This window comes from Apium graveolens, chromosome 2 (assembly GCF_009905375.1).
Source record: "Apium graveolens cultivar Ventura chromosome 2, ASM990537v1, whole genome shotgun sequence".
NCBI lineage: Eukaryota > Viridiplantae > Streptophyta > Magnoliopsida > Apiales > Apiaceae > Apium > Apium graveolens.
The window spans coordinates 73862911-73888610 of record NC_133648.1 but is presented as its reverse complement, the minus strand read 5'-3'; positions in this window follow the sequence as shown (position 1 = coordinate 73888610).

Sequence of the window (25700 nt, the reverse complement as noted above, 5' to 3'; positions counted from 1 at the left end):
TTTTGTTTAGGTAATCATCAAGTACACAACATATTCACAACATAGAGTACTAATAATATCCCTGAAGATCAATAAAAGAGCCCCTACATAGTGTGGCATGAAAAGTTTTCTTATTCAGCATAATCAGCAAAACACTATTCATAAGGGTTTCAAAAATTCCAAAAATTGGGATTATTACAGTCTCCCCTCCTTAAAAGGATTCCGTCCCAGAATCAGATAGAAAATGAATAGGGATACTTTCTTAGCATTGCACTTCCTAATTCTCAAGTAAATTTTCCCACATTGTGGTTCTCCCATCAAACTCTGAATAGTTTGATAACCCTTCTCCTAAGCACTTGTTCCTTTTTCAATCTATAACCCTTCCTGGTTGCTCCATATAAGTTACGTCGTGTTGCATGTCTATGCGCTCATATGCCCTTATTTGTCTGACATCCGAATTATACTTCCTTAATATTGATACGTGGAACACGTTATGAACTTGCTACATGTTCGGGGGTAGGGCTAGCTCATATGCTAACTTCCCAGTACGTCTTAATACTTCAAAGGGTCCAACAATTCGTGGGCTTAGCTTTCTTTTCTTTCCGAACCTCATCCATCCTTTCCAAGGGAATACCTATAACAGCACTAGGTCCCCTACTTCCTATTCCTCGTCCTTTCATATCAAATCAACATACTTCGTGTGCCTATCTTGGGCTACTACCAGCCGTCCTCTAATTAAATCTATTATATCCTTGGTCCTTTGGACCACTGCTGGTCTAAGCATCTTGCGCTCTGCAACATCATCATATCATAAGGGAGATCGACATTGTCTTCCCTCAAGGATCTTATAAGGCGACATCTCGATAATGACATATGATCTATTTTCATAAGAAAACTCAATCCGCGTTAAGTGATCATTCTAAATTCATTCAAATCTATTGCACAGACTCTCAGCATAGCTTCTAGCACTATGGCTTTTGCTTCTCAATACCCATTCCTTTCCAGTTTGTAGTCATTACTATCTTCCGTACATAATACTATACTGGTTACACTTTTGCTCGTTAGCGTTCTATAACCTTTTAATAACCACGTCAACCTTAGTATCACGAACGCATTAGAATCGGAATACCACCGTACTGATACTACTTCCTTTAGCTGCTTCCATCTTCGAAAGCTTGGTCCTTCATATAGAAGTAAAAGAATTTATTGAGAGATCACTATGATCATGAACACTTGTTATATCGCATAGTTAGTACAGAAGGTGGCCAGCCTTTAGTACTTGACAAGCAATTAAACAATAGATGGTATCCTACTAGGCTTCTATCACACAGATAGATAGTCATTCGGCAATACCTCCCCTTCTGGAAGGGTTGTTCTTCTCAGCTTACATGAAATGAAAAGAAGAGAAAAGAACGAACTGAAGAGAATTGTATATTCGTAAAAAAAAAAATTTATTGCCATAAAATATCTGGCTTGAAATCTACCTCTGAACTATAGAGGTTTGTCATAGGAGAACAAAACATATATATATATTTATATCAACATTAAGTATTATAGCATCGTATTTCACATGCCTAAATATTTTTTCTATTCCGTCCATCATTCTATGGACCCATGCTCTTCCTCGAGCTTATACACAATCACCTTTGAAACTTCCTCGATATCGAAAATCGAATCTGGGATCTCATTCTAGACATCATCATTACTAGAATTCTATGCTTGCACCGCAACCTTCCTCATATAGTAACACGACTCTCTTTTCATAAGAGGGAATAAATATTCAATAGGTAGATACTCCACTTAATTAGTCTATCAATGATAACTTATGCACTACCACGACCCGATTAGTGGTACTCAATCTCAACATCCATTCCAATACAACTCTCACGGTTGTAATCAGCTCATTACTCGCAGAATCATTGCTGCATTACTATGATCCACCACTGACCTACTGTCGTCATTCACTTTCCATGAAATCTTAATATCTAACCATACGGAGTCCATACATGTCATATAGAATACTTCTAAGGAGTTAACATAATCACCAATCATAATTCATGAAGAACACTCCAAACTCTGACGTACTTTCATGACATGAAGTAGATAAAATTGCAGAAGAGTTTCAATCAAAGCAACGATAGCAGGTTAATACCCTTCTTAATCATATGCCTTCAATAGAAGACTTAACTCAAAGGTTCGTTTAGTCCTTCTTGAAACATGGTCCTGGCTTATCTCAAGATAGTACCTTCTAAGATAGATAGCCTGCTCATGGCGATTACACGAATTAAACCTTTACCCAACTACTATTACGGTTGAGTATTGCACAGTCATCAGAAGGAATGTCAATCTTCCGAACCGTAATACAACCTTCCCGGCTTCAACCATCATCGCTGTATTCCTCTCGCACGAGCGCCTATAATTATCCTCTTACATTTAAAGTGTCGGCCACCTCTTTGGCCTTTCCTGATAGTAAAATTTCCTTACAATCAATGTCATTTTAACCACCTCCAACTAAATTTTCTACCTCATTTCAATCACTGCTTATGTGAAAATGTTTTTCTTAAATCCTGGTGAGAGAAAAAAAAATACCATTTTTCCATAAGTTATTGCCTTAGTCTTTAGAGGTTAATCACTGTCACGACTGACTCTCAATCATACTTAGAACATCTTTTATCTTAGGTCCTAATTGCCCTGAACAATTTCGACCTTTACTGGTTCGATCCATACTTTCTCGTGGTTTAACACGTGCCCCACTTGGCATTATTATAATTACATCACATTTCCTTTATCAAAATTTCTATTCTTGAAAATTTTGAATATTACCTTTCTCCTTGTAAAACCTCTAAGGTTATCCTTAAATCGTTCCTCCTGTATTCCCTAGATACAGGGCATATCGAAATACCCTTTACTAATACTAGAACCATTGTCTATGTACTTCTGAAAAATTTCTTTACTGATCTTTAAAGGTTGTTGCTACCTTGATCCTTTCCAATTCATACTGTCAAAACTCATGTTGTCCCTATTAAGGGTGAAATGCCAACCTTTATGCATTCCCCTAGAATTCATTTTAAGTTACCGATGTTCTATCTTTAATGCCACCTTTAAAAAGGTACATGCATCCTTCCATGGATAAATCAAGTCATATATCCCTAATAAGGGTGTCTTATTCAATCATTTCCACCTCGATAGTATATGCCTAATTTCACAATAACATCTGTATTCAAAATGAGGTCAATCAATATGGCCTCGAAAAGATAACTACGGTTATCTACTTTTCTTGCTTGATTTGGTAACGATAACAAGGATGTTCTGGAAGATATTGGTTGTGTTCAACGTGAACTTCTTCTTAATAATTCCGTATTTACTTTTGTTATTTATCTCAACAGTCATCTCAATGTTGGGATATCTCTCATACCTGGCGTCTCCCTTCCTGGGTATCAAGCCACCGGTCTTACACTTCACATTCTTGAAGGTCACTTCCTTCATCCAATTTTCCTAATTTCTTACTTCCTTGTCTTCTCAGTCTATCCGCGTCTCAATATTTATCCTTCAAACTATCTCAAGGTTTCCTCAAATCCTCCCAACTTACAGGGGATAAAATATATGTATCTCTTATGCCTTCAACCATCAATTTTAACTCATGGTGAATCACCCTCATCCAGATGATTACATACTTTTCTATTTCTATTGGTACGAGTCTTTAAGGTTTCCTCATACCCAACTCCCTTATCATTCCTCAAACTCTATTGCCTTTATATTCCTTTCCACTTCAGTTTCTTTTTATTTTCCTTTCTCTTATCATTATTTCATGAACCAACACAACATAAGCATTGATTTCAAACATCCCGTCATTCTGGATTCGTGTCCTCAGAACGAATCTTGACAACTTTTACAACTTAGATTCATAATTCATCATACTCGTGTGCCTTTATTCTGGCTCTAAAGCTTTTACACTATCTCCATAACCTTGGGAAGTACTTTTCTGAAAACAATTGACTGAACTTAAATCAGTTTATTATAATCTCTTGCTCCGTGCCTTCCTTGGCCTTTCACCAGCGGATGGCCTCTCTCTTAGGAGGGTAAGTGACAAAAACAGTCTTTTGTGATTCGTCAATCATTTAGAATCTCAAATGATTCCTATATTTCCTTTAGCCAGGCTCTTGCCCCGACTGGGTCAACCTGTTCCTTGGAACACTGAAAGCTTAGCGATTTAAAGGTCATGAAAGAATTTCCTACCGCATTATTTCCTCAAGGTGGTGGCTGGGGATAATAGTCTAAGTTCTTTTTAGACAGGTCCATGAATTGCCGTATAGGAGTACCGTCTCGGGTCTCCTTTCCTTACTCGACTTTCTGTTTCCTTAGTATGAAATGTTTCATCCTTCTCCCATACTTGGGGTTATCTTATACGTTAAGATCCTCATTTTCCATTCCATTATGTTATGGGCTCCTTCTATCTTGATGGAGACCTCCCTGACTATCACGTTCAGGGTTTGCTCTAAATCTTATTCCTCAAACTAGCTTTCATCTAAGATTTCATCTTTAGGCTTTCGAGCATTTGGAACCCAAATTCTGTAGGAATACCTCATTATTCCCTTATCATTTTTCTCGGTATTAATCTTTTATCTAATTGTTGGCTTTCTGCCTTCATTCATCACTTTTTCTCGCACAATATGTTCTTTTCCGATAATTCGGACTGTATTGCAATCTCAAACAGCTTTTCGGTACCGGCTCCGGTTACCTTCACTTCTATTTCCATTTTCTCAAAATCTCTTATAAACTCTCCCAAAGACATTATTATCTTGAGTCTCTCCTTTTTACTAAGGGCATCAGCCACCACATGGGCTTTCCCCGAATGATAAAGAATCTCCTAATCATAATTCTTGATTAGCTCTAACCGCCTCCTCTGGCGTATATTAAGCTCTTTCTGCATGAAAATGTACTAGAGCACTTATGGCTTAGGTAAATCTCGCACTTCTCTCCATACAAGTAGTGCCTCCAATATTTAGGGCAAAACTATTGCCACGAGCCCAAGCTCATGGGTGGGGATATCAAATTTTATATTCCCTTAATTGTCTTGACGCGTACGCGATTACCTTGTTGTGCTGTATAAGAAGCACCCTAATTCCTTATGCGAAGCGTCACTACACCTCACAAAATCCCCTTTTCCATCCGGCAACGCCATCATAGGGGCCGTCACCAACCTCTGCTTCAGTTCTTGAAAGCCGTTCTCGCATTTCTCTGTCCATTCGAACTTCTGAGTCTTATGAGTAAGCCGCGTTAAAGGGGCTACTATCTTTACGAACTTGAACGAACCTCCGGTAGTGACCGACCAATCCTACCTCTGGTAGTTTCCCTAACCATGGTTATCAATTCCACAGTGGTCCTTTATTCATTCTTGTCAGGATCTTCCACGTGATCCTCCTCAGCAACAATCCCATCTAGGACAACATCCTCAACCACTACATCCTCAATATCAACATCATCTGATCCCGCGTTAGGACGCTCTATCGGATCCATAATCTGATCTCTAATAAGTAATAAAACATCATCGCGTTGTTGCTCCTCAACCTCAGGGTTCGGAGTCCCGCTACCATATACGATAACGAACTACGCTTCTATCACGATATTTATAAGGGTTCCCATAAGGGTTTTAACTGTCAGTACTACGTTAGGTAGCCCGACTATGAACTTGGCAAGAGTTCTTATTATCTTAGTGAACTTATTATCTTAACGTCGTATCATCTCTGAGGTTTATAACGCTTAGCTCTGATACCATTTCTGTAACACCCCCAAATCCGGGGTCGGGGATCCGGGTTGTCACGAGTTCCATTTCCATTAATAACACCCAATCTTAATAAATAATCAACTACTCTGTACTGTGACCCCACAATAAACACACACACCACAGGTTATAGTCTCAGAGATGAATATCCAAAAGTAACACGAGTCATTTTATTCCAAAATTATATGCCATTACACCTAAAAAGGGTTTCTGAATAGATTTACATTTCTTTGCCATTATTACAATTGATAAAGATACATAAGTCTGGTACATCAAAAGTTGAAAGCCTAGCCTATTGGTAGTTCCTAACTCAGCTACAGCGACGTCAACACCTATAGGAAACTGCGGAACGTTTCCTATCCGCTCGCGAATTGGGAGCTTGGTCCTGTTCATCTTTTCTATCTGTTGTTGTGTGATGAAAGAACAAAGCAAGGGTGAGCAGCAAGCCCACCAAAATAATATGTATAATGATTAACAATATATGAGCATTCTCATAGTACTCATGAAAGTCTTGGTCAAGAAGAAATGAACCAAGCTGATATCTTAACGCGATGAAGTCGCAAAATATTCAGTATATATACATATATACTTTTCAAAATCTTGGAAGTCATCTTCCATGCATAATATACACAGAGTTCCAGTTTATAACTGTATAAAACTATCGTTGCAAGGTGATCTCATATATCTAACCTTGTCTCAACGTTTTTCTGAAAATCTTTGACATGCATAAGGTAATCATTTGCAAGATATAAGTTTAAAAGATGAAGTTACAAGATACTCCAATATACTTATATCTTTTCCAAATACTACTTGAACTACCACCGTTCAAGTTATAATTAGTTTCAAAAGTTCATCACATAGATGAGACTACAAGACAAGATTTGAATAGATTCAATCTTTGAACATCATTATAAATAATGAAGTTACGAGATACTTCACTAAGTCCCGATATATATATACACCTATATATATATACATTTCATACACTCCTTGAAAACCTCTGTTATGAAAATTATAAACAGAGTTGCAATATCCAATGAATTTGGAAAGGAGAAAACCTTGGCATAAACCTGATATCTTGCTGATCAGGCAAAGATACCAATAAGTAACCTTTTCTACTAGTAGATAGATGAATCCCCCACCGGTCATCACCCTGGCCACATAAGGACCTTGTGCTGGACTGCCACCTGGCCTCTTACGCGTTGATGGACTGCCACCCAGCCACTTACACTTTGATAGACCGTATCCCAGCCTGTCGCTTATGCCGACTCAATTAGAGGGACTTACTTCCCGAACGTTGGGCAAGTAATCAAATTGTTTTCTCAAAACAGCAACTACGTTGCGAATGTAAAATATACCACCAGAGCCGGATCCCCCGGGTTTTGAGCGAGTATTTAAATCCCCTTCGAAAGGAGGATCTTAAATATAAAAGAATGAGTTTTGGGATCCGCCCTAACTTTTAGAAATCATTTTGAAGACTCGAAAACATTATTAAGAATGTTTGGAGTAGTGCTGATTTATTAAAATAAATCAGTCCCGATATATTAGAAATATCTGAATATTATTATTTAAATAATATTCTCATAAAGATAATCCTTATAAAAATATTCGAAGTAGAAGTTTTAAAACTCATACTTGAAATGGATATTAAATAACCAAAGATATACTTATATGAAAGTACTATCTTTATTTGAATAATCGAAAATAAGTTTGGATATCGAAACATTATTCTTTAATAAAATAAAGAATATTATTAAATAATAAGCGGAGTCATAATACCTCGAATGAATATTATAAATAATATTCATTAAATAAAATAAATGGAGTCATACATCCTCAAATGAATATCCAATTAATACTCATTAAATAGAATAAACAGAGTCATAAGTCCTCGAATGAATATTCAAATAATATTCATTAAATAAAATAAAGTTATCGAATAAACCTTATTCGATCAATAGTTTTGAAAACTACATCCATATATATATAAATATATATATATATAATATACTCGGGAATATCGACTCCCGGTTTAGAAATATGTTCACCTTTTGATCCCCTATACTAAGGGTAAACTCAAATACCGCTTATCTCTAGCATATGTATTATGCAACTGAATCAACAGATATATGTATCAAGATTACGAACCAAGCATGCATATATACCATATCACATGCTACAATATATCGCAAGAATTTGCTAATTAACCAACATGCATTTATCACAAGACAATGCATATACATATATACATCACAACAACAGTATAGCGGGTAGAAAACTTGCCTGAGTGCTCCCGGATAAACTTAAGCTTAGAGTGGGTCCGATAACCTATGAACAACAACATAAGTCGGAATTAAACCCCGGTCGCTTAAGAAACTAGACTTTAACCATTTAGAGTCCTAACGTTCACTTTCGCGCTTAACGATTCACTTAAGTCGCTCGAGTACCCTCAGCTCCACCATTTTTAATAAATTAACCATTAAGGGTTTTAAGGCGATTCTTTCGCGAGTACCTTACTAACTTCCTAATCCACTTTACATAAATGTTTCATACCCCAATTAGTCATTTAAGGTCCTTAACCAAGGTTTCAAAGTAAGGCGAGGGGTAATGGTTCGGTCGCGAAACGCCGTTACTTAAAACGATCGTTTCTCCAAAACGTACATCGGATTCAAATGAACCACATATCAAAACGAAGCTCGTAACATGAACTATCTAATCATGGAAATGGTAAAAACCTAACAGGGAGTTCTCGGGTCCTGATGTTAAGAGCAAAAACAGTCTAAAGTAAATCGGACATTACGACGGCTATATTTACGCGATTTCCCAAATTTTTACCATTCCAAATCATATCAATCCAACTACCAATCAAAAACAACTCAAGATACACATAAATGCTACTAATTTCAGTCATAATAAGCTCAAGGATATCAATCCAATCATATATTATAACATCTCCAAATTCAACTAAACTACTTAACAATTAAGCTCGAATCATGCTTATCATTCAAATTACTACTCATCCATCCAAACCATCTCCAAACTTCAACATTCAAACTTATTACTAAAGGGTGTGAAGATTTATACCTTTCTTGGAGGGTGAAAAGTTACCAGGAAGCCTTATGGAGCCTCCTACAAGCTTGATCTTTCCAAAAAAATCAAGAACACAAAGTAAGGCTTTAAAGTTTCTAAAAGTCCTATTGAAATAACTGTAAAAATTAGGGTCTTACCATGCTTATTTGGACGAGACTTGTGAACAAGAGTTGTAGGCCATCTCAATACCTTTCCAACGAGCTATAGAACACAACATTTGAGTGAGTATTGAAGGAGATATGGCAGTTTGAAGTTGTTGTGTTTATTTTGGCCGAGAGCTTGATGAAGAAAAAGGAAGAGCTTTTGTGTTTTTTGTGATTTGTTTTGATTTGCCTTGGTTGGTTGACTTTTGTTTTGTTTTAATCATTTTTAACCATGAAAAATTGTGTGGTTATAAATCAACCACACTTCTTTCCCTTATGTCATGCTTTGGTCATCATGTGATGTCACCCTCCACACTTGTCCTCTTCTTGTTGGTTTGATGACATCATCATCCCTAACCTCCTTGATTAACTCTTAATTGCTTGCCTAATGACCGCTGATCTGTTATACGGTTCGCTTAACTTTCGTTTTCGTTTATCATTTGAGGGATCATACCCGGGATCTTATTACTTAGGTTTCTTTAACCTTTCTCAATACATTATATTCCTTTTATGATCCTCTCTTTTAATCCTTGAATTTAAATCCTTTTTATTCTGTTACCTTATACTCAATTCTTTCTGTATCTGGTAGATTTTCGGGAAAAATCAAAGTGTTCGAATTTGGATTCTGACGATCTTTTCATACACTTATTTATCATATAGAGTACTAATAATATCCCAGAAGATCAATAAAAGAGCCCCTACATAGTGTGGCATGAAAAGTTTTCTTATTCAGCATAATCAGCAAAACACTATTCATAAGGGTTTCAAAAATTCCAAAAATTGGGGTTATTACACAGTCCCGGCATAGAAAATATCCCCGTAGTTAACGAGTTCCCCGATGTGTTTCCAGACGAACTACCAGGCTTACCACCAGATCGACAAATCGAGTTCGAGATCAACCTTACTCCAGGCACGGAACCAGTTTCAAAGGCCCCATATAGGATGGCACCAACAGAAATGAAAGAGTTGGCGAGCCAGCTACAAGAATTGTTGAATAAAGGAGTGATACGGCCAAGTACATCGCCATGGGGAGCACCTGTTCTGTTTGTAAAGAAGAAAGATGGAATTATGCAGCTATGTATAGATTATCGGGAGTTGAATAAGGTAACGATTAAGAACCGCTACCCGCTACCAAGAATAGATGACCTTTTTGACCAGCTGAAGGGAGCAAAGTGCTTTTCAAAGATTGACTTGAGATCGGGATACCATCAATTAAAGATCAAGGAAGAAGACATTCTCAAGACAGCATTCAGGACCAGATATGGGCATTATGAATTCCTAGTAATGCCGTTTGGATTGACCAACGCCCCGGCCGCATTTATGGATCTGATGAATCGGGTATTTAAGAAGTATTTGGACAAGTTTGTAGTGGTATTCATTGATGACATCCTTATTTATTCTAAGTCGGAAGAAGAACATAAGCAACACCTCTGGATAGCATTGGAGATACTTCGTCAAGAGAAGTTATATGCCAAGTTTACCAAATATGAGTTTTGGTTGAAGGAAGTTCAATTTTTGGGGCATGTCATTGGAAAAGAAGGAGTTAAAGTGGATCCGGCAAAGATTGAGGCGGTTATGAGTTGGGAGAGGCCAAAGACACCTACGGAAGTGCGAAGTTTTCTAGGATTGGTAGGGTACTATAGAAGGTTTGTCAAGGATTTTTCAAAAATCGCTACGCCATTGACCAAGTTAACCAGGAAGAATCAGAAGTTCGAATGGAGTGCAGAATGTGAGGATAGCTTTCAAGAGTTGAAACAGAGATTGGTAACCGCTCCCGTGTTAGTACTACTAGATGACCAAGGGAACTTTGTGATATTCAGCGACGCTTCTCATAAAGGATTGGGTTGTGTGTTAATGCAACACAGTAAGGTGATCGCGTATGCGTCAAGACAGTTAAAACCGCATGAGTTGAAGTACCCGACGCATGACTTGGAACTAGCCGCCATAGTGTTCGCACTTAAGATTTGGAGACATTACCTCTATGGAGAAAAGTGTGAAATCTACACAAATCATAAGAGTTTAAAGTACATTTTCACTCAGAAGGAGCTCAATATGAGGCAGAGGAGATGGCTGGAATTGATCAAGGACTACGATTGCTCGATAAATTACCATCCTGGAAAGGCGAATGTTATGGTCGATGCTCTAAGCAGGAAGGAGAGATTTAATATGATGGCAACACCAAAGGAACTGACTGAAGAGATCAAGAGATTTGGACTGGAATTTTGTGATTGTGGAAAAGTTGAAGAAGTTTGTCGTGCGATGACTTTTCAGCCAACACTAGTGGAAAGGATAAGGAAATGTCAGGAAGAAATGATGGAGAAAGAGAAGAATCAGCTAACTGGAGAGGAGATTAGCACTCAAAAAGATGAGCAATGTATACTAAGGTTTTCCTCAAGAATTTGGGTTCCTCATGTACCTGAATTGAAGAATGAAATCCTATAAAAAGCCCACAATTCAAAATTTTCAATCCACCCGGGAAGCACCAAGATGTATCGGGACTTGAAACGGAACTTTTGGTGGCCAAATATGAAGCGAGACGTGGCAGAATGGGTTACGAAGTGCTATACTTGTCAGAAAGTGAAGGCAGAACATCAACGACAAAGCGGATTAATTCAGCCCCTAAAAATTCCAGAATGGAAATGGGAAAATATTGCTATGGACTCTATAGTGGGACTACCGTGAATGAAATCCGGACATGACGCTATATGGGTGATAATTGATCATCTTACGAAGTCAGCACATTTTCTTCCAATTAATGAGAAGTCGTCATTGGACAAATTGATTCATCTGTACGTGCGTGAAATCGTACTAAGGCATGGAGTACCTGTATCGATAGTTTCAGACAGAGATCCCCGATTTAACTCGAGATTCTAGAAGCAATTTCAAGAAAGTCTTGGCACGAAGTTGAATATGAGCACGACGTACCACCCGCAGACTGATGGTCAGAGCGAAAGGACAATTGAAACGATCAAAGACATGTTGCGCAGTTGTGCAATCGATTTTGCAGGAAGTTGGGATGACCACTTGCCATTGATTGAATTCTCTTACAACAATAGCTATCATTCCAGTATTGGCATGCCACCATACGAAGCTTTGTACGGGCGAAAATGTAGATCACCGACAAGTTGGAATGAAGTAGGAGAAGGAAGGATTCTCGACTCGGAATTGGTACAACAGTTGCATGACACAGTCAAGTTAATTCAGAGAAGGCTACTTGCTGCTCAAGATAGACAGAGGAAGTATGCGGATCCAGCACGTAAGGATGTTCGATTCCAAGTTGGCGAAGCTGTTTTGTTGAAGGTGTCGCCTAGAAAAGGGTTGTCTAGATTTGACAAGAAAGGGAAGTTAGCACCTAGATATATAGGTCCTTTTGAAATTTTGAGTCAAGTGGGGAAGGTAGCCTACGAGTTAGCCTTACCACCTCAGTATCAGCATGTGCATAATGTGTTCCATGTGTCATTGCTTAAGAAGTACAATCCTGATGCCAACCATGTGATAGACTATAAACCTGTAGAAATTCAGGCAGACCTGTCATTCATGGAGCAACCTGTCAAAAAACTCGACTGGCAAGAGAAGAGTCTTAGAAATAAGTCAGTAAAGTTAGTAAAAGTACTTTGGAGGAACCCTAAGGTCGAAGAATCGACTTGGGAGTTAGAGTCTGATATGCGTTCCTGGTATCCTCATCTGTTCTCTTAGATTCTGGGGACAGAATCCCTTAAGGGGGAGAGGATGTTACGACCGGCATTTTCGTGTAATATTATTTGTGGTTTTGGTATAATATTAAAGTCGAAAGTAAATATGTTCAATGATTGCGCGTTTGTGATAGTGAGAATTTCTGCATTATAAAATTTTTAAGTGTAGTACATGATTTTTCAAAGTAAAAGTTTATTTATTTCCTTTATTCTTGATTTATAAGGAATATTCTAAGCCTTGGAGAAATTTTCTTTTAAAAGATATTTTGTTCACAAATTTTGAAAGTGATTTTATAAAATTTCTAAAAATCCAAATTATTTTATGGTATAAATTTTATAATTTTTGAACTTTTATTTTATTATATAAAAATAAATCTTTGAAAATAAGTTGCTTATAATTATCAAATTACATGGTTGCCCTTGCATGCAAATCCTTTTCTATTCAACTTAAAGGGCTAAAAAGATAATTCCAACCCCACTAACTCTCATCTTACTAGCCAAATTACTTCTTTGTCCTTGCATGCAAAATGACCTAACCTTGCTAGAGGGCTACTTTTGTCAATTACCAATTCCACTCACATTTGTTCAAATCAAAACCATAAAAAAACAAGCACAAGTTGTCATGATCATTTCACACTCCACCTTCACCTCACTCTCTCCTCCCTCCCTTCTCCCTCTCCTCTCGGCCCTCCCCCTCTCCTCTCGGGTTTTAGCCGAAAACCTACCCCCTCCCCTTTTCTTCATTCCTAATTCAAGCTCCCACCTTCCATACAAGTAAATATTACTTCTCATATCATGATCATATATAATTCAAAGAGTTTTGAGTAAAAAGTTTAAGTTTTAAGTTTGCATGTCAAGGTTTTAGTTGGAACTCAAAGTACAATCTTGATTCTTATGGATTTAAGGTTGTTTTTGAGAGGACTACAGGGAATGGTGAAATGCCAAGTCTTGAGAAAGAGACTCTTGATGTTGAATGGCCATTTCCCTTCCATTTCATTCGGCCATGACCTTAAGGGAGCCGAATGAATGGTCCTTGAGATCATTCTTGTTGCCTTGATTCATTTCTATGTGTTTTTGGTAGTGATAACATAAATTTTGTATCAAAAACTTGATAAAACCCTTTGCATGCTAAGTGATCATCTAGATATAGCTATTTCTGGGCTTGTATGTCAATTTCATGATAGAATATATTTAGAAAATATGTTGTTTTGGTTTGTAAAACTCGAAGTCATGCATGCATGTAGATTTCTCTTGGAATGTTGGAAGATTTTGATCATTTGGAAAGATTTTGTTAGTAAGCTTTAATTTCAGTAGGGATAAGGTGTTAATCTTGATTAGTGCTCCTTGATGCATGGTAATAATTCGTGTATATATTTTATAAGAATATATAACTTGTTATTTTCAAAAACTTGATGACTTGTAAATTGTGTAATGTGATTTCCTTTGTTTTGCCATGTTGCACCCTAGGTAAGGATGATCTCCACCAAGATTATTTTGAGTGTAAGGGAGTTAGTTCAGTAGATCACCATAGTTAAGTCATGGTTTGGGTATTTGAGTTGTTGGTGGTTGAGTTTGTCAAGTAAAAACCTTGGAGAAAGGAGAGTCTTAGTTTCTGCAGAAAATCAGTTTAGTACCCTGAGGTTTAGAGTGAGTTTTGACCATATCATTGATGTGCACTTTGAGGCCCGAGCCATCAGAAGCTAGTATTAGGAGTATATAAAAGGTTTTAGGTGTTGGTTGGAGGTTTATAAGTCGTTTGGTTAGGTGCACAAGTGAAATCACAAAATCTGTCCAGCAGGGGACAGTTTTGTTGCAACTTAGAAATAGGAAGTTTTGACCATGTCATGGGTAGGCCCTCATTAGGCCCTGTTGGCCTTAGTTAGAGGGAGTGTCAGAGAAGTTTTTCCAGCCATAGTTCATAAAATAGGAGTTAGAACCATGTGTCACAAGTTAGTTCAAGTTAGGGCATGTTCTGCCCAGAAAAACAGGGGAATCATGGACTTTAAGCTTAGGCCCAAGGAGGCCCAAACTAGGCCCTTGAGCCACATCAAGTTTGGGAGATGCCTTATGGTCAGAAGAGTCTAGTGTAAGAGTTTTGGAGGAAAACTTATAGTTTAAGGGTGTCTAATGCACTCAAGAAACCATAGATGTCATTCTGAAATTTACTCCAGTGAGCACTTTCACTTATCGCATAGTTTTAGAACACTTAGGAGTGAGATCTAGGTTGACCACCATGGTTTTAAGATAGTATAAAGTCAGTAGAACAAAAGGCCCAAGTGAGGGTCAATAGGTTTTGGATAGTTTAGTAAAGGCACATCGGGTTAGGAAGCCAAAATTTGGAGACTTTGTCTAAGTATAGTGACCAAGTGACTTAAGTTGGGGATCGAGATCATCCAAGCCTAGTGTTGCATTATGGTGTATGTGGTATTATTTGTTATTAAAATATAATATGTGAATATATGTGGCTATGTATACAATTATATTTATAATGTGAATATAAATTAAGTGCATATAGGCCTAAGTGCCATTCATGTTTAATTTTGGGTTGTAAATAGGTTAAGTTGGTGAGAATATATTATAATGAGGATTATTATTTATGTAGGATCTCTTTATGTAGGATCTCGAGACAAGGGTAAACTTGCCAAAAAGGTCGAGTGAAGCTTCCGGTTGCTCCTACCAGCCAGACCAGACTAGCCATTTTCAAGGCAAGTGATTCAATCTGTCTTTCGTATTCACTGCAAATGTGTAACAATTAGTTCATATATATATATTGATGCGATTATCCTGAGTCATTTTGATATACTTGAACCAAGCGTATCTTAAGTTATCTTTGAATTATATAGAAATGCCATGAACCCTCAAGTACGTATTGCAAGTAGTTCAAAAGTCTTATCATGATAGTATATTAAAGTAATTTGAATGCCATGATAAAATAAAGAGTTGTTATAACACTTGATTGATCCTCTTGATTATAATAATTCCTAGAGTATTGATATCTCACCATGATGCTTGAATCCCTATAGAACTTTACCTTGATACCTACAAGCCAGATATTCATCAAAGTTGTCCATAATTGATTGATACCTCTCTTTATTACCCTAAAGTTTAACAATCCTGATATACCCTGAGCTAAAGATCATTTCTTCATACCTTAACACCCTTATTATTCATGAAGCTTATCTTCTTGATGTTATAGCACTTGTACCTTGTCGAAAAACCATTGCTTTAAGCCTAGCTTGGCATTACCCCTTCATAATATCCAATAGCCTCGCTAAATTTTCTTGCCCAAGTTTTGTATATGGAATCCTTTCAGTTACCCTAATAGAGTAAAGTCTAGTGGATCATGGCCCTGAGATTTAGTACCATATTTCCAGTGGTTCAAGTTGATCTATAATCCCTTGATAAAAATGTTTACTGTTAAAAGAGATTTTGTCATAAATCGGCATCAGTTTTCGAAATGAATAAAATATGGATTTTCAGTCCCAAAGGGGGATAAATATTTTCTTTGAATAGTGGATCTGGACTGAGACGCGAGTCCTTTCCACACTTATAATGTAGGCTTAAAAGTTGCCTAGGGATCCCATTAATGTTTTGAACCCAGCGAGGTTCGGGATTACTTCGCGGCTGATCACCGGCTGTAATCCGTAGCGTCATAAAATGATTTTGATTAAGATATGATTTTGAAAATGTTTTGATACGAGCAAATGATGCCATCACCCAAAGTTATCTCTTGTTATTATTGGTTATGTCTTCACATTGTTATTCTTTAATATATATCTCGATTTATGTTTCACATCGTACTGTTTAGCACTTGTTGAGCATTTGGCTCACTCCTTGCTTTACCCTGATATTACAGCTAGCAGCTATGGTTAGATTCAAGCAGACAGCACGTAAGACCTGTGACGTTGATGCGTATGTTCGAGCTCAGGTAGAATAAGAGATAGTTTTGTGTGAGGACTCGAAATTAAAATCAATTGTAATAGATGGTAGTGTTGGGCTGTTCCAAACCCTAAACTGTAAGATCTTGGATTTGGTTATATTTACTTTCTTCTAAATATTGTAATAATTATATTTAATTTTGTTGGTTAAGTTGGGTGTGTGACAAATTGCCCTTATTTTTTATTTATAAAAAATATTCTGTCTGGGAAAATTATCTTTTAAAAATTATTTCATTCACAAATTTCAAAAGTGATCTCATAAAATTTCTAAAAATCCAAGTTATTTTATGGTATAAATTTTATAATTTTTGAACTTTTATATATAATTTAAAAAGTAAATCTTTGAAAATTAGTTGTTTAGTAATTAGCAAATTACATAGTTACCCTTGCATGCAAATACTCTTCCATTCAGCCAAAGGACAAAGAAGATATTTCCAACCCCACTAACTCACATTTTGTTAGCCAAATTACCTCCTTGACGTTGCATGCAAAATGGCCTAACTTTAGCTAGAGGGTTACTCTTGTCATTTCCTAAATCCACTCACATTTAGTCAAATCAAAGAGATAAAACAAACCCAAGTGTGATGATCACTCCATTTCCACTCCACCACTTCACCCACCCATTTCTCCTCCTCCCTCCCTCTCGGTTCTCCTCCCTCTCGGCCTCTTGGCCGAAGCACTACCCCCCTCCCTTTTCTTCATTCTTCATTTAAGCACCTAAGGCTTTCACCATGAGTTATAGTATCATAGATTTGAGAATGGATAGACATGAGTCTGTTACACTTATGCAAATGTTGTTTTCACCCTAATCCATTCGTCCATGACTTGATAGGAGCCGAATGGATGGTGTTTTGTTGCCTTGTTTTATTTGTGTGTGTTTTTGTGATGATAACATGAATTTTATAGTAGAAACTTGATAAAACCCTTTTGCATGCTAGATGATCATTTAGTTATAATCCATGTTAGGCTTGCATGTTGATTTATGATGAAAAAATTATTTGGAAATCATGTTGTTTTGGCTTGTAAGATTCGAAGGCATGCATGCATGCAAACCACTCTTGATTTTCGGAAGTTCTTGAACATTTGGATTGATTTTTGTTAGTAAGCTTTAATTTCAGTTGAGTTAAGATATTGATTAATATTTGTGCTCCTTAATATTTAATGTTAAATCGTTTATATTTATAAAGAAAGTATAACTTGTTGTTTTCAAAAAGTTGATGATTTGTAATTTGTGTAATGCGTTAACTTTTAATTTTCTATATTGCACCTTAGGTAAGGATGATCTCCACTAAGCTTATATTGAGTGTAAGGGAGTTAGTTCAGTAGGACACCTTAGTTAAGGTTTGTTTTGGGTTTTTGGTAGTTTTTGGTTGGGTTTGTTAAGTAAGAACCTTGGTGAAAGTAGAGTATTAGTTTCTGTAGAAAAATCAGTTTGGTACCCTGAGGTTTGGAGTGAGATTTGACCTTGTCATTGTTGTGCACTTTGAGGCCCAAGCCACCAGAAGCTACCACTAAGAAGTATACAATAGGTTTTAGGTGTTTGTTGGGGGTTTGTAAGACGTTTGATTAGATGCACGAGTGGAAACACCAAATCTGTCCTGCAGAGGACAGTTTTGTTGCAACTTAGAAATGGGAAATTTTGACCATGTCATAGGTAGGCCCTCATTAGGCCCTGTTGGGCCTTAGTTAGAGGGAATGTCAGAGGAGTTTTTCCAGCCATAGTTCATAGAATTTGAGTTAGAATATTGTGTCATAAGTTAGTTCGAGTCAGGACCTTTTCTGCCCAGAAAAAATAGGGGAATCATGGACTTTACGCTTAGGTCTAGGGAGGCCCAAGCTAGGCCCTTGAGCCACATCAAGTTTGGGAGTTGCCTTATGATCAGAAGAGTCTAGTGTAGAAGTTTTTGAGGTAAACTTGAAGTGTAAGAGTGTCAAATGCACCCAAGAAACCTTAGATGTCATTCGGAAATTTACCATAATAAGCACCTTCACTTGCCACATAGTTTTAGAGCACTTATGAGTGAGGCCTAGGTTGACCACCATAGTTGAAAGTTAGCATAAAGTCATTAGGGTGAAAGGCCTAACTTAGGGTCAATAGGAATTGGACGGTTTAGTAAAGGCACTTCGAGTTAGGAAGCCAAAATTTGGAGATTTTGTCTAGTTTAGCGACCAAGTGACTTAAGTATGTGGAGCGAGATCATCCAAGCCTAGTTTCTTGGCGTGTGTGATATTATTTGGTACTTAAATATGGTATGTGATCATATGTGGCTATGTGTACTATTATGCTTATAAGGTGATTATAAATTGCGTGTATATAGGCCTAAGTGCCATTGTGTTTAAATTCAGTTTGCAAATAGGTTGAGTTGGTGAGAATAAATTATAATGAGGTTATTATTATTTGTGTAGGATCTCGAGACGAGGGTAAACTTGCCATAAAGGTCGAGTAAAGCTTCCAATTGCTCGTACCTTCCAGTCCAGTCCAGCCTTTTCAAGGCAAGTGATTCAACCTGCCTTTTTCATTTACACTGCAAGTATGTGTTAACTAGTTCCTATATATGATGCGAGTATTCTGATTTACCTTGATATTCATGGACCAAGTGGTTTTTAAATCTATCTTTGTATTATATAGAAATTCCATGAACCCTCAAGTGTCTATTACAAGTAATTTAACCTTATTTGAAGATTTTTATGCAAGTAGATCAAAATGTCATATTATGCTAGTATACCCAAGTAATTATGATGTTGAACCATGTGTAAGTTACACCCAGTATCCTCAGCTTGAGGCCTAAAAGCCAGTCTTTCCTTAAAGATTGTTAATGATTGTTTGATAACCTTATCCTTACCCTAAAACATAATACCCTGTTATACCTTAAGCCGATGATCACTTTCTTCGTATTTAATACCAATATCATACCTGGAACCATTGATGCTCACCTTCTTTGTATTTTAATACCTATACCTTATCTGAAACCATTACTTTAAGTCTAGTCTGGAATTACTCTTTCATATTATCCGATAGCCTTACTAAATCTCCTTGTCAAAGTCCTTGTAAATATAAACCTTTCAATTACCCTGATAAAGTAAAGTCTAGTGGATCATGGCCCTAGTGGATATATTCCCAGTGTTTCAAAGTGGATCTATAACCCTTGATAAAGATGTTTACTGTTTAAGAAATTAATTGTCAATCAGCATTAGTTTTTGAAATGATTAGAAATTGGATTTTCAATCCCAAAGGGAGACAAATGTTTTCTTTAAATAATGGATCTGGACTGAGACGCGAGTCCTTTCCGTACTTAAATTGTAGGCTTAAAAGTTTCCTAGGGATCCCATTAATGTTTTAGACCCCAGCGAGGTTCGGGATTACTTCGCGGCTGATCACCGGCTGTAATCCGTAGCGTCATAAAATGGTTTTTGATTAAGGAATGATTTTGGAAATTCTTTGATTTAAACAAATGATGCCATCACTCAAAAGTTCATCTCTTGTTATTAATAACTCAACCTTCACATAGTTATTCTTATATCTCGAATTATGTTTTGTATTGTATTGTATAGCACTTGTTGAGCATTTGGCTCACTACTTGCTTTCACCTTGATATTACAGCTAGCAGCTATGGTTGGATTCAAGCAGACAGCACATAAGACTTGTGATGCCGATGCGTATGTTCGAGCTCAGGTAGAATAAGAGATAGTTTTGTGTGAGGACTCAATATTAAAAATCAGGTTATAATAGTTAATAGTGTTGGGATGTTCCAAACCCTACACTGTAAGATCTTGGATTCGGTTGTATTTACTTTCTTTTGTTAACTATTGTAATAATTTGCATAATATGTATTTTCAAGTTGGGGGCGTGACAGGTTTTGGTATCAGAGCTACGGTTTAGAGTCCCTGGACATCCCAAATAGGTTATAGGATATATGTATAAGTTATAGATATTATGCGAGAGAGTAGGTTAAGTAAATTAATTATTAATACTCCTCTTATATATATCTATGTATGGTTTGTCAGCAAAAGGTGCACTCCTCGACATCCTCTGGGTCGGATGACACTATTGCTTTCTCCGTGTATGCTGAGTTGAGGCGCGAGTTCGACATGCTTCAGGGCAAGTACGACCGACTATTAGACCGATTGAAGAATGTGTATCCGGACAGCCGAAACTATGAAGGAAAGCTGAAGGAGCAGATGACCGCGAGACTTGAGACTTTGGCTCAGTACGTCAACACTAAGCTTAAGGAGATGCCATCGCACTGAGACCGTACCAGCCAGTATATCATCAAGATGGTTGCAGACGAGCTCCAGAGTATTGTGAAGATGCTTCGAGAAGAGAAGACTACCAAACCCTGTTCTGAAGGAGTGGAGCCTTAGTTCTTTCCATTATCTACCTTTCATGATGTTGTATTGTTGGACTTTGTAGAATTCCCTGTTGTTTTGTCTTTAAATAAGCATGTTATTCCTAGATTCAGACTTTATTCTGATCTTGATGTATCTTGACCTTTGAATTTCAATTATTATGCACTATCGTTCTGTTTGCTTTCAATTGTTTATTTTACGCCTTTATATGCATCACCCTATTCGTTTAAATTGAAACTTGACCTCATATGTGAACAAGAATGCCATGTGACACCCTCGAATTATCTCATTGTTCATACCTGTTTTGACGTAACTTTTATTTCAGGATCATGCCACCCAAAAAGAAGAACCCAACAACCACATCTACCACAGATCCTAATATTCTTCGATTACTGGAAACCTTACAACAGCAAATAAATGCTATAGCTCAACAACAACTAACTCTTCAACAACAATTTAAAAACCAAGATAACGGTGAACCACACCAACCACCTGATCCACCAGTACCACCTCGACAAGTTGTTACTTTCAAAGCTTTTCAGAATGTAAATCCACCTGCATTTCATGATACCACTGATCCAGTAATAGCTAACACATGGATTAAGGAAATGGAAAGGGCTTTTAAATTGGTACAGTTAGGGGACGATCAGAAGACACCATATGCTACTTACTTCCTGAAGGGCGAAGTCATCTATTGGTGGGATTCAGTGAAAGCTATGGAAGCAAATCAGCAAGTTTTTTGGGAAAGATTTAAGAAGTTATTTTTGGAAAAGTATTACCCTAAGTACATGCAGAATCAGATAGAGCTTAAATTTCTTGAATTGAAGCAAGGAAGTATGTCTGTACTAGAGTATGAGAAGAAGTTCATAGAGTTGTCAAGGTTTGTGACAAAGTATACCAGTAGTGAGGAGGAAAAAGCAAAGAGATTCCAACAAGGATTAGAGTCTTGGATCAGAGATAGAGTGGCAATGTTTGAGCTTGATACTTATACAGGCGTAGTGTAGAAAGCTGCTCTGATTGAGAGTAATGGGATGCAGTCAAGGAAGGAAAGGGATAACAAGAAGAGGAAGGTTCCATTCTATGGAGAAAAGTCTGAAGCCGAAAACTCACAAGACAGGAATGTGAAGAGGATTGGATTCCAAAAAGGCGGAAATTTTTCAGAAGAAGGGAAATTTGAGCAAAAGACAAGAATCAAAGGGGAAAAACCAGGCAAGCCAAGGACAAGTTGGAGAAAACAGATTTCAGAGACCAGAATGCAAGCATTGTGGAAGCAGGCACCCCGGAGTGTGTAACAAGCTGAGCATGACATGCTATAGGTGCAACCAGAAGGGACATTTGGCCAACGAGTGTAAGATGCCAAAGCCGGGAGTTACATGCTACAAGTATGGAAAGACTGGACACATAGCTAGGGAGTGCAAGTCAACCGGACCAGTCAAAGCTCTAATAAATGTGGCAAGTACTAGTGCAAGTGTGCCAGCTGAGGTATTGGCCTTACCTCCACCACCTACAACAACTCCGCAAGCATTAGCAAGGACATTCGATTTAAAAATGAAGGACGCTGTTCAGAATTCTGAGGTGATAGTAGGTACACTTTTACTAAATAATGTCGAAGCTAAAGTATTGATTGATTCTGGAGCGACGAGATCTTTTATATCAGAAACTTTTATTGATAAACTTCAATGTGATAAAATGGTTATGAACGAGGTAGTAAATGTGGTAATTGCGAATCAAGAGAAGATTCATGTGAGTCAACTCTGTCCAAAATGTGAGATTGATATTTCGGGGTATAAATTTTTAGCCGACTTGTTACTCTTCAAGTTGGGAGAGTTTGATATAATTTTAGGCATGGATTGGTTAGGGAAGAATAACGCTCAGATTAATTGTAAGTCCAAGAAGGTGTATTTAAAGATGGAGAGTGGAGAGAAAGTAGTATTTAAGGGACAGAGGCAAGAGCAACTGTTTCTTACAATCGTCCAGGCTAAGAAGTTGCTTAGGAAAGGTTGCGAGTCGTTCCTAGCTTATGTAGTGGATTCAGAAAGGGACAACCTCAGTATAGATAATATTCCCGTAGTCAACGAATTCCCAGATGTGTTTCCAGATGAACTACCAGGCTTACCGCCAGATCGACAAATCGAGTTCGAGATCAACCTTGCTTCGGGCACGAAACCAGTTTCGAAGGCCCCATGTAGGATGGCGCCAACAGAAATGAAAGAGTTGGCGAGCCAGCTACAAGAATTGTTGGACAAAGGAGTGATACGGCCAAGTACGTCGCCATGGGGAGCACCTGTTCTGTTCGTAAAGAAGAAAGATGGAAGTATGCGGTTATGTATAGATTATCGGGAGTTGAATAAGGTGACGATTAAGAACCGGTACCCGCTACCAAGAATAGATGACCTATTTGATCAGCTGAAAGGAGCGAAGTGCTTTTTAAAGATTGACTTAAGATCAGGATACCATCAATTAAAGATCAAAGAAGAAGACATCCCAAAGACAGCATTCAGGACAAGATACGAACATTATGAATTCTTAGTAATGCCTTTTGGATTGACTAACGCCCCGGCAGCATTCATGGATCTGATGAACCGGGTATTTAAAAAGTATTTGGACAAGTTCGTAGTGGTATTCATTGATGACATCCTTATTTATTCAAAGTCGGAAGAAGAACATAAGCAGCATCTATGGATAGCATTGGAGATACTCCGATAAGAGAAGTTGTATGCCAAGTTTTCTAAATGTGAGTTTTGGTTAAAGGAAGTTCAATTTTTGGGACACGTTATTGGAGATGAAGGAGTTAAAGTAGATCCGGCAAAGATTGAGGCGATTATGAGTTGGGAAAGGCCAAAGACACCTATGGAAGTGCGAAGTTTTCTAGGATTGGCGGGATATTATAGAAGATTTTTCAAGGATTTTTCAAAAATTGCCACGCCATTGACTAAGTTAACTAGGAAGAATCAAAAGTTCGAATGGAATGCAGAATGTGAGGATAGCTTTCAAGAGTTGAAGCAGAGGTTGGTTACAACTCCGGTGTTATTACTACCAGACGATCAAGGAAATGTTGTGATTTTCAGTGATGCTTCACATAAAGGATTGGGCTGTGTGCTAATGCAAAACAATAAGGGGATCGCGTATGTGTCAAGACAGTTAAAACCGTATGAATTAAAGTACCCTACGCATGACTTGGAACTAGCAGCCATAGTATTCGCACTTAAGATTTAGAGACATTACCTCTACGGAGAAAAGTGTGAGATCTACACGGATCACAAGAGTTTAAAGTATATTTTCACTTAGAAGGAGCTCAATATGAGGCAAATGGGATGGTTGGAATTGATTAAGGACTATGATTGCTCGATAAATTATCATCCGGGAAAGGCAAACGTTATAGCCGATGCTTTGAGTAGGAAGGAAAGATTGAATATGATAACAATACCAAAAGAATTGTCTGAAGAGATTAAGAGGTTTGAATTGGAACTTTGTGATTGTGGAATAGTTGAAGAGGTTTGTCGTACAATGACTTTTCAACCAACATTATTAGAAAAGATAAAGAAATGTCAGGAAGAAGTAATGAAGCAAGAGAAAAATCTGCTAACTGGATAAGAGATTGGTACTCAAAGGGATGAGCAAGGTATACTAAGGTTCTCCTCAAGAATTTGGATTCCTCATGTACATGAATTGAAGAATGAGATTTTACAAGAAGCCCACAATTCAAGATTTTCAATCCATCCGGGAAGCACCAAGATGTATCGAGACTTGAAGCAGAACTTTTGGTGGCCAAATATGAAGCGAGAAGTGGCAGAATGGGTTGTGAAGTATTATACTTGTAAAAAAGTAAAGGCAGAACATCAAAGACCAAGCGGATTAATTCAGCCCCTAAAGATCCCATAATGGAAATGGGAAAACATTGCTATGGACTTTATAGTGGGACTACCGCGAACGAAATCCGGACATGACACTATATGGGTTATAGTAGATCGCCTTACGAAGTCGGCGCATTTTCTTCCAATTAATGAGAAGTCGTCATTGGACAGATTGGTTCATCTGTATGTGCGTGACATCGTACTAAGACACGGCGTGCCCATATCGATAGTTTCAGACAGAGATCCCCGATTTAACTCGAGATTCTGGAGACAATTTCAAGAGAGTCTTGGCACGAAGTTGAACATGAATACGGCGTATCATCCACAGACTGATTGTGGCGCCCTCCAAACCCGGGTCAGAAGTTTGGGGTCCACACACACACCTTATTTATAACCTGCTTATAATAATAATAATAAAGATAATAATAATATATGCAGTGACCCTACTTACCAACTACCACGGACCGCAACAGGTTAAAGTATGCACACAAGCCAAACACACTAATATATTACAAACCGTTCAAATCCCAATCATTCAAACTCAAACTGAGTATCAAACTTTATTACAACTTTTATAAACTTAAATTATCCCAAAAGAAGCCTACTAGCTTAGCTCGAACAACCTGAACCCCTAGCTCTCGCGCTGGACTGGGAATCCGTGGTACCAACTGGTTCCTTCTTAACAGGAAAAGAACAGAAATAATATCGCATAAATGAGCTAACTAGCTCAGTAAGTCACAATGACAAAATTGAGAATAATGATCATCAGGTGAACATGATTATGATATCAAGTGAACAATGGATTATGATTTAGAATTGGATACTATACTTTTAATTTCAAAATCAAGGTTAGGCTGCTGATCAGTCACGCACTA